The sequence below is a fragment of the Pleuronectes platessa genome, chromosome 5 (assembly GCF_947347685.1).
Source record: "Pleuronectes platessa chromosome 5, fPlePla1.1, whole genome shotgun sequence".
NCBI lineage: Eukaryota > Metazoa > Chordata > Actinopteri > Pleuronectiformes > Pleuronectidae > Pleuronectes > Pleuronectes platessa.
In genome coordinates, this window is record NC_070630.1 from 1,958,365 (window position 1) to 1,977,925 (window position 19,561).

Here is a 19,561-nt window from a genome sequence, read left to right on the forward strand (position 1 = left end):
GGGAGATGGAGAGAGGGGGATAGGAGAGGAAGAAAGGAAACGAGCAGAGGAGATGAAGAGAGGAAAAGGACACGAGTCTAGAGGAGGCAAATCAGAAATTGAAAAAGATCAAAAGAGGACAAATGAAATGAGGGAGAGGATGGAGAGGAGAGAAACGAAGGACAATATAGATAAAGGAAAGATGATGAAGAGGAGAGAAAAGAGCAAAGGAGGAGATATGAGGGAGAGGAATTAAAAGTTAAAAATAATAAAAGTGAGGGACATGATGGATGAAGAAGGTGATGAGGGATGAAAAAGGGGAAGAAGGGGGTGAGGAAGGTGATGAGGGGATGAAGAAGGGGATGAGAGGATGAAGAAAGGGGATGAGGAAGGCGATGATGAAGCTGATGAGGGATGAAGAAGGTGATGAGAGGATGAGGAAGATGATGAAGGGATGAAGAAGGCGATGAGGCGATGAGGACAGCGATGATGAAGGTGATGAGGGGATGAAGAATGTGATGAGGGGATGAAGAAGGCAATGAGGGGATGAAGAAGGCAATGAGGGGATGAAGAAGGGGTTGAGGAATGGCGATGATGAAGGTGATGAGGAATGAAGAAGGCGATGAGAGGATGAAGAAGGGGATGAGGAAGGCGATGATGAAGGCGATGAGAGGATGAAGAAGGGGGTGAGGAAGGTGATGAGAGGATCAGGGAGGTGATGAGAGGATGAAGATGGTGATGAGGGGATGAAGAAGGGGATGAGAGGATGAAGTAGGGGATGAGGAAGGCGATGATGAAGCTGATGAGGGATGAAGAAGGTGATGAGGGGATGAAGAAGGAGATGAGAGGATGAAGAAGGGGATGAGGAAGGCGATGATGAAGCTGATGAGGGATGAAGAAGGTGATGAGATGGGTTATATTTGAAAAGTTAGGGAGAAGAAGAAATGAAGGAAACAAGAAGAGTTCTAATTAAGGATCAAATTGAACCCGAGGACAGTAACAGGATGTTCTGTCCCTCAACACTCGTCCCCACTGTCTCCTTTTGGACATCACACCCTGATAACACCTGACACCTTCATATTCTAAGCCTGGATATCAGCAGCCTCCACAGTTTGACATTTTCTCAGTTAACCTGATAAGTGCGGTGGGAGAACACGGGGGCGTTAGAGAGCCGAGGGCCGGGGGGGGGGGGGGGGGGGGGGGGGGCATTAATCTGGGAATCGAGCGCAGCCAATTACTTAGTCCGCTGTGCCACGTTGTCAGGCTGCGACTCTGAGACCTGCTGACCGAGGAAATACAGTCAGTCCATCAGTCTCTCCCCCAGACGCTGAATCCTGCTCCCAGGGTTCATCGAGTGGAATCTGAAACATCATCTCACACTGGGCACCTCCTCTTCTCCTCTTCCTCCTCCTCCTCCTCTTCCTCTCTCTCTCACATTTAATATTTAAGGAGCTTAGTCATTCTGCTTCACTATTTCTATTCCACTTTTGCACTTAATCAGTTCTACGTCTCGTCTGTCATTTTCATTTACTGCTTCAGACACAGCTAAATGTTTTCATACTCAGCAGATTTTATATTTACTGAGAGGAAGATTCATAAAATCTGAAATAACAGACCTGAGATGTTTCTACTGAAATAATTTAAACACGTGTCGAGATAAAAATTCACGTGAAAGAGGTTTCGTCCAGATGTTTTCATGTTCTGGACTCTATTTCTAATTAATGAGATCATGTTCTCACTCAGTCTAATAAAGCTGAAGGGAAATATTTTCTATATTTCATTTATTTTGGAAATTTGCACTGGTTTTATATATTAGATCATTTAATTTTCTATCTTGTTTTTTGGTAGTATTTTATAATTTAATATTTGTTGTTTATTCTGTCTTGTTTTACAATGTGAGTGCATTGGTTTCTGAACTTTTATATAATTTTATCAATCGTGTTTAAAACACATTGAGCTGCAATGGATTTGGTTGAATGGAGCAAAATACATCAGGTTGTATGTGTCAATATTATCCTGAGGTGAGAGTTTGACAGACAGATATTTCAGTTATGCATCAGATTCTGTAGAGAAAGACCCAGATGTTCATAAAACAATGTTGGTAATTAACTGAAGAAGCTTCATCCCATCATATCTAAACATATCTCTGTCAGGTCACAGTGTTTTTTCAGCAGCTGAAAGTTTCATCTGCATTTGTCCCCAAAGTGGATTTCATTGGAAAGTGGAAAATCCCTGAGTGAAGCACAAAGCTCCAACTCTCCTTTAAATTCAATCAAGCTGCAAAACTAATTACACTCAGAAATATCAAGCTCCTAAATGTGCCAGAGTTTTTATCAATCAAGATCCATAAGTAAATCTGTGATAATGTCCCCCCCCCCCCGAAATATCGCTTGGTGTAACATTGCGATTCCTTGAAGTAATTATGATATATTATGCATATCTCCAAACAGGATGTAGCAGACCCTCACAGAAGCAGCTTGCACTGACACAAACACACACATAATTAAATTATACATACATATAAGAGTCAGAGCAGGTTTGCCTCCAGCAGATAAATGTTGTGATATATGATCGTAGCGTGTTAGTGCTTTGGGGGATCATGTCATCGTGGTGATTATGTAAATGAGAGCAGGGAGCAGGGGGGGGGGGATTTCTCCATAAATAGCATGTTTATCATTAAGTCATATCAAAGCTGCAGGAGGAGACGAGTCACATATAGAACACGTTTCAGAATCAGATGTCTCAGATGAAGGAAGGAGACTTTAATGGTTTTAATGCCGGGACAGAAGACGCTGGTCTCTGGGACGGACACGACCTCGGAGACGAGAAACATCTGCTCAAATCAAAACCATCAACTTGAGCACGAGCAGATCATGTCCCCTGAGGAAGTGGAGATCAGGGTTTGACCTCATGCCCGTTAACTAATGTGCACAAATCAACACATCTTATTATAGCAGCAGGTCCGAACAACAAAACAAAAGGAATCTGACCGAGCCACACTCCTGTAAAATATAAACACAATACAGCAGATCCACAACGCCCACTGCGTACACACACTGACAGCAGTGACACACACACACAATCAAAGATCCAAAAATAAAACGTTACACACATACAGACACTGTTTCATTGAGCAGGAAATAAAGCAGCCTGGTATCTGCAGGAACCAGCGGACAGGAGCTCACCTCGTCCGACAGGTAGTTATGAAAAAATAAATGAACCCACAAATCCCTGTAGGAACATGTGATTAAATCCATCGGGAGGATTCTCTTCCTCTAAAAGCTGCTTTCAGACGAGCCGGGATAATCTCCAGAGTTTCTCCTTCCAGATTCCCACTACACCACCCCCACCCGTTCTATTTATTTCCAGTATAAACAGGCATCAGGAGTATTATATGTTATATGTATTATATTTAATTTCTTTGGTAGATCTTCCACACGTGACCTGACAGCGACACACTCCAGTGCCGATGCAGAATCCTGTGGTTTCTCACTGACGAGCGAATCCTAGATAATCACAGACGACATTAATATGAAAACCAGGAAGCAGAACAGAATCTAAAATGCATCATGGTTAACTGCAAATATGCAAATGAAATGAAAGAGGGTTATTAAAAGCTGCTCCTCAACCATCATCTTCATCATCTTCATCATCACACGATGATGAGTAGATTATTCTGAGATGATAAATCACAGTGTGGCTTGTTTACATCTCAGTGTTGAAGTAAAAACAGTTTCCACTCACATCTGCACATAAACAATAATACTGACGATATCACAGCTGATCACAGAAGCTGATTGGAGGGAAGTTTGATGGGGGAGGAGCCCTGCCTCCTCCATGTTAGCAGATCTTTATTTACAGTCCAGGATCCTAACAGTCAACATCAGATCCTTCCAGGGACAGAACAAGATATCTCTTCTACTTGTGTGTTTTTGTAAATTGTCTGTTTTCATTGTTAACTGGTCATAGATTCCTTTACTTGTCCTGATATTAAACCATCAGCCGGTAATATTCCTGCCTCAGTGTAACTCGAGCGTCAGAGACCAGCCTCCTCTTCAGCCTCGCTCCAAACCAGTAACCTCTGCTTTAAATCTGACTTTAATCAGCTGTGACACCATGAGGCCATTTTCTACTTCATCTCAAGGCTCCCCCTGTTTTTCCTTCTATTCTATGTCTCACACAACAAAACAAGCGCACGGCACTCTGGGAAAACAAATTAAAGTTTAATCAGTGGTGTTGCCGGCGTTTGACTTGTAAGTAGGCATGACTCAGCTGATTGGAGATCTGGTGAGAACATGTACAACTGAGGAGGAGGAGGAGGAGGAGGAGGAGGAGGAGAGAGAAAAGCTGGACGGACACTGAGACTGAGACAAACACAAAGTCAGAAGCAGAAAGACATCTAAAGAAAAATAAATGAAAGGGATAACTACGCAGCTATAAATCAAAACAGGATTAGAACAGACAGAGAAACATCCAGCAGCAACACACTGACATGTCGACAGAGAGGACGAGAGCGGGTGAAGTGGAGGACGAGAGAAATCCTTCAGAACGTCCATCAGAGATCATTAGAGTGATGCTCCTGCCTCGTGAGGAACTGACAGTCAGAGTTGGTGCTTCAACGATTCATCAGCAGGAAACCTCAGCTTCATGTGGAAACACAGGAAACATTCTCCCTGAGATTCACTGGACTGAAGAATCACAGCTCGAGTGGCAGGTTCACAAAACACCAGGAAGATGCTACGTTACTCCAGTTGCTACAGTTTTTAAAATCAAAACCTTTCCCCTAAAATATAGAAAGAATAAATCAAAACATCATAATCCTCTCCATTATATCCCCCCCTCTCATGCAAATTCATAATAGCTGGCAGTCTCAAAACAATTATTGTCATGGGTCATATTGTCATGGGCAATAATTCTTGCCTTTAGTAAACAAAAATGTCCTTTTCCTATTTGCAAAATATGTACAAGTGTAATTGACGTGCTTTTATTTCTCTACTGCACATATTAGATTATCATAAATAATAGATTGTTGATTCAACCTGTTTTAGTCCTGATGATGGAAAGTGAAGCCACCACTGTGGGAGGAGTCAATGGGAGGAGTCTATCTTTAATAGTCGCCCTCCAGATTCTGTTAAAGATGCATCGGCACGTTGACATGACACCACCTGGTCTTCAGGCCCCCCCCCCCCCCCCCCCCACCCCACACTCAGAATCTCCTTCTGCAGCAGCCACAGCCTCAAATATCTGAATCATCAATTCATTATCAAATCTGCTCCTCTTGTGCCAGGACAGTGAGTCGCTGCAGCCTTCTCCATCGCACGTCAGGGGAAAGCAGGGAACCACTTTACCACTGGTCCCATTCAAGCAGAAAACAGCCGGTGGATTCAAACCTACGCAGAACGTTTTTCTCTTGAGAAGAAGACGAATAAGAGGAAGAGGAAGAGGAAGAGGAGGCAGCTGAAGTCTTCACCTCAGACGATTTAATGTTTGAACCACGAAGACGTTCATTTGAAGTCGTGTGGGAGTAATACCATAATGATTTAACTATGGCAACCAGTTAATTAATCTAAACACGCCCACGTCAGTCGCACGTCGTCTCCGACCAATCAATGTCAACCAGAGGCCGACGCAGCCCACGTACGGTTATTTAAAATGAGAGCTAATTATGTAAAATACAGAAAATTATCTGAAATAACTTGTATTTTTCAGCCTTAATATGATTTAATGTTCAAACTGCTGCATATTGGTTTCCACTGAATGTTCCTCACAGATGTTCTGCCTTGTTTCACGCCTGAAATCTGACTGTTTTCAAACAGATTCTTCAGGCTCCTCCGCTCCACGTGAGAAATGAGTTTGAAAATGTGAAGAGTGTGTTGTTCATGGCGATTGATCACAGCTAAATGGTTTATTGATTTTGAACTTTCCTCGTGTTCAGGTTTCTAAAAGAGCCGCGGGGACTCTGCTCGGTTCAGACAGTAAATGTTGGGCTCATGCACCGAGATTTAAATGGTAGGAGGAGACGGAAGAGGAGGAACGAGGAGGTAGATCAAGTGAGGAGGAGGTGAGAGGAAAGGAAAAGGAGGAGCCGGAGTGTAGACGAGGACACAAGGTGATGAGAGAGGGATTATTGAAGAGGCAGAAGTTAGCGGGATGTCAAGAAAGGTGAACATTGGAAAAGTCCTTAGAAGTGAATGGATTCAAAGAAAGTGCAGCGTGTGAGAGAATAATAACGAGGCTGAGATAGAAGAGAGGGAGGATGGAGGTGTGCAGGGAATGGAAATGAGAGGAGGAAGAGACAATGAGGAGGAACAGGAGAGATGTGTCTGGAAGTTCAAGTGTTTTTCTCCTCTGTGTTGGATAAGTTAAAGTTTTTCAGGTGTTGTCTGGTTTTCAACACTAAAGCAAGGACAAGAAACATTAAAGCAAAACTATATATAAAACACAGTCACAGCGTAAAGTGTCAGAATCAGCAGGCTGCAGCAGGCTGAACAAAAGATCAGTGAAAAAGACTCAGAAGTTAAAACCAGAGTTTATCTCCAATATTCAGCAGGAATCTTTTAAAATATGAAGAATTCCTAAAAAGAGTTTGGTGGATTTATTGCAGCAGCAGCTATTCTGGTTCAGGAAGCAGAGGATCATGGGTAATATCAAGCACTGTGTGCATGTGAGTCTGTATGAGTGTGTGTACGTGAGATATCATTGTGAGAATGAAAATCATCAGTCAGTCTCTTAACCTGTTTTCACCTTCAGCTCGGAGGGACATGATGAGCAGAGAAAAGTAACAGACAAAACTTTTTAACAGTAACAAGCAGTGGAGGGCTACAGTGTGTGTGTGTGTGTGTGTGTGTGTGTGTGTGTGTGTGTGTGTGTATGTGTTTGTGTGTGTGTGTGTGTGTGAGAGAGACAGACACATGGTGACAAGAGGCCGTCAGCCTGAAGGATTCCTCAGGACGTCTAAAAGGTCCCGGTCGTCCTACAGGCGGACGGTGAGAAATGATTTTAACCGGAGTCAAACTGTGTCATAGTTCAAACTGCTCCTCGCGAGGCCTGGCACCGACAGGATGGATCCGCTGAAGGCGACAGTTACAGACATGAAGTGAGGTCCAGGCAGGGATCAGCACAACAGACACAAGCTGAAATGAACAATCTGCAGGAGCCACACACCAGCTGATGTCAGCCCTGTGCAGCACAGACAACTCAGCATCACAAGCTCCTCAGAAGGTCCCAGTTCCAGAGCTGTGAAGTCGAAAAGTAGATGTTCCAACAAACTCCACTGTGTTTATGTGTTTAGAGCGTTTAAATAGCAGCTTGACTTCTCTTTCCAACATATAAGAAATAAGAAGAGTGAAGTAGGATCATCTACTCTCTACTTATTGTACAATAAGTAGATAGTTCAAATAGGCTCAAATATCTCAAGAACCCAGTTCAGGGTAATGTATCGTCGCTGCAGCTGAATCCCTGCAGGTGATGGTAGTGGAGTAGAACATACTAACATGTGATGGTAGTGGAGTAGAACATACTAACATGTGATGGTGATGGAGTAGAACATACTAACATGGGATGGTAGTGGAGTAGAAGATACTAACATGTGATGGCAGTGGAGGAGAACATACTAACATGTGATGGTGATGGAGTAGAACATACTAACATGGGATGGTAGTGGAGTAGAAGGTACTAACATGTGATGGCAGTGGAGGAGAACATACTAACATGTGATGGTGGTGGAGTAGAACATACTAACATGTGATGGCAGTGGAGTAGAACATACTAACATGTGATGGTGGTGGAGTAGAACATACTGACATGTGATGGTAGTGGAGTAGAACATACTAACATGTGATGGCAGTGGAGAAGAACATACTAGCATGTGATGGTAGTGGGGTAAAACATACTAACATGTGATGGCAGTGGAGTAGAACATACTGACATGTGATGGCAGAGTAGTAGAACATACTAACATGTGATGGTAGTGGGGTAAAACATACTAACATGTGATGGCAGTGGAGTAGAACATACTAACATGTGATGGCAGTGGAGTAGAACATACTAACATGTGATGGCAGAGGAGTAGAACATACTAACATGTGATGGTAGTGGAGTAGAACATACTAACATGTGATGGTGGTGGAGTAGAACATTCTATCATGTGATGGTGGTGGAGTAGAACATACTAACATGTGATGGTAGTGGAGTAGAACATACTAACATGTGATGGTAGTGGAGTAGAACATACTAACATGTGATGGTGATGGAGTAGAACATACTAACATGGGATGGTAGTGGAGTAGAACATACTAACATGTGATGGTAGTGGAGTAGAACATACTAACATGTGATGGTAGTGGAGTAGAACATACTAACATGTGATGGTGATGGAGTAGAACATACTAACATGGGATGGTAGTGGAGTAGAAGGTACTAACATGTGATGGCAGTGGAGGAGAACATACTAACATGTGATGGTGGTGGAGTAGAACATACTAACATGTGATGGCAGTGGAGTAGAACATACTAACATGTGATGGTGGTGGAGTAGAACATACTGACATGTGATGGTAGTGGAGTAGAACATACTAACATGTGATGGCAGTGGAGAAGAACATACTAGCATGTGATGGTAGTGGGGTAAAACATACTAACATGTGATGGCAGTGGAGTAGAACATACTGACATGTGATGGCAGAGTAGTAGAACATACTAACATGTGATGGTAGTGGGGTAAAACATACTAACATGTGATGGCAGTGGAGTAGAACATACTAACATGTGATGGCAGTGGAGTAGAACATACTAACATGTGATGGCAGAGGAGTAGAACATACTAACATGTGATGGTAGTGGAGTAGAACATACTAACATGTGATAGCAGTGGAGTAGAACATTCTATCATGTGATGGTGGTGGAGTAGAACATACTAACATGTGATGGCAGTGGAGTAGAACATACTAACATGTGATGGTGGTGGAGTAGAACATTCTATCATGTGATGGTGGTGGAGTAGAACATACTAACATGTGATGGCAGTGGAGTAGAACATACTAACATGTGATGGTGGTGGAGTAGAATATACTGACATGTGATGGTATTGGGGTAAAACATACTAACATGTGATGGCAGTGGAGTAGAACATACTCACATGTGATGGTGGTGGAGTAGAACATACTAACATGTGATGGCAGTGGAGTAGAACATACTAACATGTGATGGCAGAGGAGTAGAACATACTAACATGTGATGGAGGTGGAGTAGAACATACTAACATGTGATGGAGGTGGAGTAGAACATACTAACATGTGATGGTGGTGGAGTAGAACATACTAACATGTGATGGAGGTGGAGTAGAACATACTAACATGTGATGGCGGTGGAGTAGAACATACTAACATGTGATGGTGGTGGAGTAGAACATACTAACATGTGATGGCAGAGGAGTAGAACATACTAACATGTGATGGAGGTGGAGTAGAACATACTAACATGTGATGGTGGTGGAGTAGAACATACTAACATGTGATGGCAGTGGAGTAGAACATACTAACATGTGATGGTGGTGGAGTAGAACATACTTACATGTGATGGAGGTGGAGCAGAACATACTAACATGTGATGGCGGTGGAGTAGAACATACTAGCATGTGATGGCAGTGGAGTAGAACATACTAACATGTGATGGTGGTGGAGTAGAACATACTAACATGTGATGGCAGTGGAGTAGAACATACTAACATGTGATGGTGGTGGAGTAGAACATACTAACATGTGATGGAGGTGGAGCAGAACATACTAACATGTGATGGCGGTGGAGTAGAACATACTAACATGTGATGGCAGTGGAGTAGAACATACTAACATGTGATGGTGGTGGAGTAGAACATTCTATCATGTGATGGTGGTGGAGTAGAACATACTAACATGTGATGGCAGTGGAGTAGAACATACTAACATGTGATGGTGGTGGAGTAGAATATACTGACATGTGATGGTATTGGGGTAAAACATACTAACATGTGATGGCAGTGGAGTAGAACATACTCACATGTGATGGTGGTGGAGTAGAACATACTAACATGTGATGGCAGTGGAGTAGAACATACTAACATGTGATGGCAGAGGAGTAGAACATACTAACATGTGATGGAGGTGGAGTAGAACATACTAACATGTGATGGCAGTGGAGGAGAACATACTAACATGTGATGGTGGTGGAGTAGAACATACTAACATGTGATGGCAGTGGAGTAGAACATACTAACATGTGATGGTGGTGGAGTAGAACATACTGACATGTGATGGTAGTGGAGTAGAACATACTAACATGTGATGGCAGTGGAGAAGAACATACTAGCATGTGATGGTAGTGGGGTAAAACATACTAACATGTGATGGCAGTGGAGTAGAACATACTGACATGTGATGGCAGAGTAGTAGAACATACTAACATGTGATGGTAGTGGGGTAAAACATACTAACATGTGATGGCAGTGGAGTAGAACATACTAACATGTGATGGCAGTGGAGTAGAACATACTAACATGTGATGGCAGAGGAGTAGAACATACTAACATGTGATGGTAGTGGAGTAGAACATACTAACATGTGATAGCAGTGGAGTAGAACATTCTATCATGTGATGGTGGTGGAGTAGAACATACTAACATGTGATGGCAGTGGAGTAGAACATACTAACATGTGATGGTGGTGGAGTAGAACATTCTATCATGTGATGGTGGTGGAGTAGAACATACTAACATGTGATGGCAGTGGAGTAGAACATACTAACATGTGATGGTGGTGGAGTAGAATATACTGACATGTGATGGTATTGGGGTAAAACATACTAACATGTGATGGCAGTGGAGTAGAACATACTCACATGTGATGGTGGTGGAGTAGAACATACTAACATGTGATGGCAGTGGAGTAGAACATACTCACATGTGATGGTGGTGGAGTAGAACATACTAACATGTGATGGCAGTGGAGTAGAACATACTAACATGTGATGGCAGAGGAGTAGAACATACTAACATGTGATGGAGGTGGAGTAGAACATACTAACATGTGATGGAGGTGGAGTAGAACATACTAACATGTGATGGTGGTGGAGTAGAACATACTAACATGTGATGGTGGTGGAGTAGAACATACTAACATGTGATGGAGGTGGAGTAGAACATACTAACATGTGATGGCGGTGGAGTAGAACATACTAACATGTGATGGTGGTGGAGTAGAACATACTAACATGTGATGGCAGAGGAGTAGAACATACTAACATGTGATGGAGGTGGAGTAGAACATACTAACATGTGATGGTGGTGGAGTAGAACATACTAACATGTGATGGCAGTGGAGTAGAACATACTAACATGTGATGGTGGTGGAGTAGAACATACTTACATGTGATGGAGGTGGAGCAGAACATACTAACATGTGATGGCGGTGGAGTAGAACATACTAACATGTGATGGCAGTGGAGTAGAACATACTAACATGTGATGGTGGTGGAGTAGAACATACTAACATGTGATGGCAGTGGAGTAGAACATACTAACATGTGATGGTGGTGGGGAAAAACAGAAAAGTATTAAAATATATCCACCTTCCTGTTTGACACGACCTTTTAATAAATCATACAAATTATTACCCATTTATGAGACTGCACTGTTGTTTTCACTCTTTATTTCTTTGTTATTAGTTTGTTTGTCATGAGGCCTTTTTTATTACATGTAAAGCACATTGAATTTCCTTGTTATTGAATTGTGAAATACAGATAAACATGCTTGCCTACTTAAGTAAACTAAGGAGGAAAGGTACTTTGTTCCATCCCACCACTGCCCTTTGGTTTTACATGTGGTCGTCAGCTCATCCGGTTCAGATGAGTCTCTGATTTCTGCAGCGATCAACACCTCCACAGCTCGTGAACCACACGTTCAGAGGAACAGCTACAGGAAGTGGCTTCTCAGGGCGCTGGGCTCTTCTGAGAGACACTAATCTTCCCTCTCACATGAAACTCTGCCTGATAAGAATCAGCAGGGATCATATTAAAACCCCAGAACAACACAGGGATCCACAGGTTTAATCCAGGAAACAAGAATGTTGCAATTTCCCTTCAGTACCAGCAAATCCCTTCTTATCTGAGAGGTGACTCTGTAATATTGATTTCAGTCAGATACATACAGCAAAGCAATAACAGCATCTTGATAGATATAGATACTGACGTGTAGAAACATGCTTCATACATCCAGGCTTCATCCTCTGAAACCAGAATGTGTGATCTTCAAGTTGCGTTCAGTTATTTCCTATTGTTTGCTTTTTCAACTGATTCCTATGTTTGCCTTTATTTGTTTCATTTGAAACTTGTAAAGCCTCTTGAAAGCACGACATTAATAACCAGAAGTGTTCAAAAGTCAGATGCTGTCTAGTTATCAACTAACTAGAAAGTTTGAGCTTCTAGAAAACAAACAGGATCATGTTTTCAGTCCGTGAGCCAAATTAAGTTCAAGACACAAAACACAGCGAGAAATAAACTCAACGTCAGAACTTTGATTCTGCTGCAAATTAAAATCCTACAGAGAATAACAGCATCACTTCTTATCTACTTATACTTATATTCATGATGTGACACAGGTGTGAAAGAGCCAATCAGAGCAGAGCACACAAACAGCTGATTCCTCTCCAGAGCTCAGCTTCAATTAACTGTGAACTTTAGTTTCATTAAGTTTTCTTGTTTTTCTCTGACACTGATTCCTGGAGTCAGCTCCTGACATTACAGCTTATATAATTTATTATTCATTAATTAATGCTGCGCTGCTTGATGAGCAGGTCTCAAGTCTCTGAGAGGATCTGATGAGACTGAAAAAAGAAAGTGACCGAATTCCTCACCTCCGTCACAATTAGCATTTCATCATCTGAACCAGAGAGATTTTAATTAGGCTCATTACTCCTTGAGTGTCCGTCCCCCGGAGCCGGGTCGGGTCCAGGATGTGTTCACCTGTAATTCAGCAGCTCTTCACTTCCACTGGCTGATGAAGACGAGCTGCTGCACTCAGCTGGGTTCTGTCCTCACACGTTGTGATGAAGATGAGCTGCTGCACTCAGCTGGATTCTGTCCTCACACGTTGTGATGAAGACGAGCTGCTGCACTCAGCTGGATTCTGTCCTCACACGTTGTGACGAAGACGAGCTGCTGCACTCAGATAGATTCTGTCCTCACACGTTGTGATGAAGAAGAGCTGCTGCACTCAGATGGATTCTGTCCTCACACGTTGTGATGAAGAGGAGCTGCTGCACTCAGCTGGATTCTGTCCTCACACGTTGTGACGAAGACGAGCTGCTGCACTCAGATAGATTCTGTCCTCACACGTTGTGATGAAGAAGAGCTGCTGCACTCAGATGGATTCTGTCCTCACACGTTGTGATGAAGAGGAGCTGCTGCACTCAGCTGGATTCTGTCCTCACACGTTGCTGCTGAGAGCAAGGATGACAACTGACACAGCTTAATTTATCTGTTGAGTCTGTGATTAAAAGGAAACTAATTATGTTTTTCAGTTTTTTTTCCCCACTAATGAGTTATAATACATTTGATTTGTAGTTGTAGTCATAGTTTGCAGTTATGTGTATAATATATATAATTTTTTTTGTGCTTCGCAAAGTTCAAAAGCTCAAAGTTGCATCACTGTGATGTGACGTGACGTTTGATCAAAGTCCAGTTTTTACTGTTTCCTCCAGTTTCTCTCTTTTCCACAGAGTTGATGAAGAGAAGAACTTTAAACTCTCACATGAACACGTCTCTGCTGTCGTCCTCTCTCATCCGCTGAGTGAAACTAGATCATCATGGACACAGAGGGCCTGGTTCTACGTCACCTTGCTCATGGGCACTCGGGCACTGCTGCTGCTGAGGTTGAATCTTTGCCTGTAACACTCCAGTCTCTTTCATTTGATTGGACTGGTCTTGGGCGGCTCAGAGTTTATTCTGGTAAGCGTTGATTTCCTCACTGATGGGTGTAAAATAAATGAAGTTATTGATCTTTAATGTGAGTTATTTCTCATTTGGGACGTGACTGCTTCCTGTCTGTTTTTAGATATTGAGCAGGAGTGGTTCCTCTGACCTGCTCTCACCTCCCTGTGGATGAATTGGTCTCTGAGAAATGAGAAAAACACTCAGAAAAATTAAATTAGATTTAGTCTGCGAGACGCGTTAATGGCCTCAGAGTTAGTTACATCATTACGGCGCTGGATTAATTAAGCAAAGCTCCTCGATGACAGATGAAGGTACAAATCCTGCCTCTGGCTCCAACATCTGCTGAGGTCCTGTGGAGTTTACATCAGTTTGCACTGAGAGGAGAATCCTTCACCCTCCAGCACCACACACACAGAAGCATGAGGCCAGAAGAAGGAGGATAAGAAGAGGAGCTCTGATAAACCACTGAGAGCAGGTGATTCAGGGCTGTGACCTGAACACTGAAGGAAACTGAATCATCCTCCAGCTTCTTCACTTCTTTTCTGCTCAATCTGAGGCAGAACCACACCAGAGGATTTCTGATTCCTGGAAAAATGAGTAATATGTCAAAGTGAAAAGAGAATCTAATGTTCTCATCTCTATACATTTAGTTTACTTTGATATTCTGTAAAACCAATAAATTGGAATATTAAATACATTTATAATTTTAGTGTGTATCTAAATGAGCAGATAATTGATGGCACCAGTTCATTCCATGATACAATTAATTAATTTGGTTGGATGAAGCAGGGGGGGGCCTTTTGCCTTTTACCCATGGCCCCTGAAGTCCCTGGGAACGCTCCTGAGAGGAGGTGAAGAAATAAGTTTCTATTAAAGAGAACGAAGGTTCCACAGGAGACGAACTCTTTACCAGTTACAACATTACTCTGCAGTCCCATTACAAGGCTCCGCTCCACACCAGCATGCCTCCCAGGGGAACCTCTCCCAAGGTCATGTTGAAGTAATAGGGGGGGGGGGGGGTCACCAATTATCCCTGCACCTCTTCTTGTCCTCCGTCCTCTCGGCCGTGCAGCCTCACTGTCCACATCGATTTTCTTATATCTGCTGAGAACCAGTTCCTGATGAGTGTAAATTCCGCCGCTGCATTTTCTCACCACTGAGACTTTGCCAATAAACGACTGCAGCGGCTGACGGAGCCAAACTCTTTAAGCGTGGAGGGGGGGGGGGGGGGGGGGGGGGGAAGAGAGCACAATGAAACTGTCTGTTTAAAATACCTCTGTTATTAAACCTTCACTTGATCCCAGGAACACAATGATGCTGTGGAACCATCTGAAAGTGAAGCTTGATAAAACAAGCAGCAGCTCCTGTTCACTCACCACAGCTGCAGATCATCATCATCACAGCCACTGGTTCTCTCCCAGTGAGGAGACGCTACACAACAGAAACACCCACTGGCTGTCACACATCTGTTGGGTGTTACGATATATATACATTTATTTATCTATTTGTCCTTTTAGCCAGAGTCGTGTGACATGCAAACATTTTATTCTCAACACATATGATCAAATACAACCCTCAACAATGTGTGAAATAAAACAAGACAACACAAACTGCACACAACTCAACCTTCACTTTCTCTCCTCAGTAATATTCTTCTCACCAATCCAATTTATTTTCAGCCTTATAATTAAAATGTTCAAATAATCACACGTAGTTCTTCCAGTAGTCGTGAAGGAGGGTCTGTGGTTTCCCCTTGTGTCATCGTGATGAAGTCGTGTTGAAGCCCTGTCGTGTGTGTTTGTATGTGTATGTGTAGTGTATGTGTATGTGTATGTGTATTTGTGCAGTCAGCATGTTTCATGTTATAAAGGGCATGCTGTTCACATGTCAGCTCGGTTCCAAGGCCTCGTGAACACAGGATTCATTAAAGAGGTGAAATGACAGGCATGGATTTCCCTGGATGAGTTATAGATTAATCCCAATATGCAAAGGACCTGGGTTCTGCTGTGTGAGCACATGTGTGTGTGTGTGTGTGTGTGTGTGTGTGTGTGTGTCGGAAAATCTGTGACAGATTGATGCCTGTGTATCACCTGCAGACCATTTCCTCATTGATAGTCATTGGCTCTGTTGAGCTCATTTATAATTCATATCAATTTCATGTCATTTACACACATCCATGTCACCAGCCCCCCCCCCCCCCCCCCCCCCCCCCCCAAGCCCCTGACTCTGACTTCTTCCTTCTCATGAGCTGTTTGTATGATGTGAAATCGGCAGTTCCAGCGAATGCAGGTCATCTCTCTGCTGGCTTGTGTTGTGTTGAGTTGTGTTGTGAGTCAGGGGAGCAGAGTGTGTGAGTCTTTCCTTCAGCTGCTGATGGTGCTGCTCACTCTGCTGCTGCCTCAGGACGAGAGCGCCATCTGCTGGACACAGACACATCGTGTCTCCAACTAGCTGTTGTCCTGTGGGAGGAACAACGAGCTGACTCCTGAACATATTGTTACTGACACCGACAAACAGTTTTCAATAAATCACTGTTCAGATGAATGAAGAGTCGACAACAACATTTCATTAAAAACACATTTATAAAAATCAGGACTTGCATCAGAAACAGGAAACTACAGACGAGTCATCACGTCAGTAAACAAACACAGAGAGTCTCAGAAAAGTGCTGCACACGGAAACTGCCTCAAATATAAAGTATAAAACAAATGATCAGAACTGTTTGTTACTGCTCAACTGGAAATATGTGTTCAGAATATGGGAAACAAATATTTACAACAGAGAAGAAGAATGGATGAAGAGGAGGAGGAGGAAGAAGGGTTAAGGGAAGAAAAGAGACTGGAGGAAGATGAGGAACAGGAAGTTGTCATTTGTTTGTTACTCACGACGCTATGAATTGTGGGTAATTCCCTGTGACAAACAGCCGAAGGTGAGTGATGCTTCTTCCTCTGTGGTGTCTACACTGTACCTGAGGCGTCGTCATGACCCTGTGACCCTACAGACCGCAGGGGGCGCTGTGTTCACTATCAGGCTGATGACACCCTGGGGTGGGCCCATTAGTGATTTGTCACAGAAATGATCTGAGGTCAAAGGTCAAACTGAAACAGAATTAAAGGAAGTTTGACCGTTGATGCTTTAATAAACGTCTGTTTCATTAAAACTAAGTTTCTGCCTGAAGTTTAACTAAAGAGATGAAAACCTAATTTACTGATGTTTGGGTTTCTCCTCATGATGAAAGGCCGACGTGTGCTTGAAGGTCCTGAGACCTCAAAGTCCTATCAGCTGAAGACAGGAAGTGATGTAACAGAGGAAGCAATCAAGAGGAGGAGGTAGGAGTCAAGAAAAAGAAGAAAGGGTGCAAGGACCAGTGGATTTATGGAGATGGTTGTGCAGAAGGAGGCAGGAAAGACAGGAAGGGAGGGTGAAGGAAAGGAAAGAAGGGAAGGATTCGGATAAGGAAGGAGGGAAACATCAGTGACACAAATGAACACACAAACACAAACAAATATCACCAAGGTGTGAAATAAATACTTGAAGGTTGGATTCGATTTGTTGTGACCACACAGATACAGCTGGTGACATGAGACAGGAAGTCGATGGTCATGTTGAACCTGCTGATGAATCTGTGAAAAACATCCTGTGATGAAGATGATGGATGAAGATCAGCTGTTAATCCGAGCTGGAAGTGAAGGATGATGTTTCGGTGACTTGATGAAGAGGAGGGAGAGGAAGGAGGTGATTTGTCTCTGTGGCTTTGACCTTGAGGAAAAGAAAGAGAAAGTAAATTTAAAAAAGAATCCAAACCCCAGCCCCAGTGGGACCAGTCAGATCCACTGGGTGGCGTCCCAGCGGAGGACCTCGCTCCTCAGTCACCACTGGAGGTCACTGCTCTCTCTCCCAGACACATGTTAGTTCAACGTCTCCTCCGTCCTCACTCTCAGCTCGACCTTCTTCCTCTTCTCTGGATTATCAGCAGCTCCTCTGTGTCCTTCCTGTCCGCCCCCCCCCCCCCCCCCCGCCCTTCCTCTCTATCTGCTGCCATCAAATTCCCGCTCATCTGGAGAACTCCCTCTCTGCGTCTCACCTCGGTGCTCGCTCGTCCTCCCACCGACGCTCGCTGCCTGTTTAGACTCTGATCTCTCGACTCTGAGCTGAACTTCTCTGAACCTCTGTCTTTGTTTGGTGAGAAAACAAATTAAACTCTTTATTCACTGGAACACTGAGCATGTGTGTGGTTTGTGAGTAAACTGGAGCGGTAGCAGGTTGTCTACAGGTTGCTTCTGGACTGAAGTGCATTTAAATACATTCAATAATTACAGAATTAATTCAATTAAACTACCAATTGAACTGGAAGAGAGGGAATAAATAAAGTTTTGCTGCCTAATTAACTCCTGTAATCTGCCAGTGGCAGGTCGGTCATCTTTACTTTGGAAGAAAATCTCAAATTTAATTTCTGAATCAGCACAAAACTCCTGGAATTCTGAACTCAAGGTCAATTTACTAACTCCGTCTTTTATCCGAGCTACATTAACACTTCACATCTCGACTTCAGACCTTCAGACTCCTGGTTCCTCGGACCAACAGACAACGTTGAGTCCGACCAGGAGATCGGGTCTGGGTCTTTAGTCCCTAAATTAAAATGTGAAAGCAAAACCAGATCAAATGAAACTATGGAACAAACGTATGAAGCTGGTTCAGAGTCTCAGTGAGAAAACACCAGAACCAGAGAGACGCAATCCAAAAACAGCTGTTGTTGTTGAGCTCACTTTCTTTACAGATGATAAATCTAAAAGAATTCCAAATACATCACGAAACACCAGCCTGTCCTCTGTCCTGTGTCTTCACGTCCCCGGGCGTCTCACTGACCTGTACAGTGTGAATACTGTATGTTCCCTGTAAGATGTTTACTTTTGTTCAGGTTCAACAGACAGAGTTTCTCTCGCCGTCACGGCCGAGCTGCGACCGACAAGCAGCTGGTTTCACTGCTGCCACGTTTGTTTGGATTTCACGGAGCAACACGTGGAATTTGTTTGAGTCTCCTGGGATCAACCGGAGCAGCGAACCAGGGAGGAGAACAAGAGGCTTCTACACCAGGCAGCCGACCAATGAGGAGCCACGATAACACTGTGTGTGTGTGTGTGTGTGTGTGTTTACTTTGGTCATTACACAAACTTGTATTAATTTCCTGGAGACTAATTCCAACCAGAGAACCACTGAGCCACAGATCTGCTCCTTCCCAAACAAGGAGCCAGGTTTTCTCCTCAGATTAAACGTTCTTCAGTCTCACTTCTGTCTCCAGCAACTTGAAGGTGGAACATCGACGGCTCTCATAAAATAATCAACTTGAAAAATTTGTTCAGACTTGAAGGTTGAAGCAGAAACATCTACCTGGGACTTCATAAAAAGGGAGCAGTGGTTCATCGAGCTGCTGAGATGATCCGAAGAACTTCTCAAACTGTTTAAGAGTTTCTCAGCAACAGAACCAACATCATCATATTCAGCCTGCAGATACTATAACCATGTTCCTGATGAGGATATGTATAAGAAGATATTTATCAAATACTTTAGAGCAGTGGGGGGGTCATGAGACAGATTAGCAGCAGCTTCATTCACAACTTCA

At 43.2% G+C, this 19,561-nt stretch overlaps 1 protein-coding gene across 1 annotated transcript in view; it reads right to left on the reverse strand.

Annotated features, from left to right (window-relative positions):
* Positions 1-16,809: 16,809 nt before the first annotated feature.
* Positions 16,810-19,561, reverse strand: part of LOC128440217 (SPARC-related modular calcium-binding protein 1) — an 11,531-nt gene continuing 8,779 nt past the window's right edge. The window contains exon 10 of the mRNA XM_053422857.1: positions 16,810-17,700. The gene's annotated coding sequence lies outside the window, so the exon portion shown is untranslated. The remainder of the gene's footprint in view (positions 17,701-19,561) is intronic.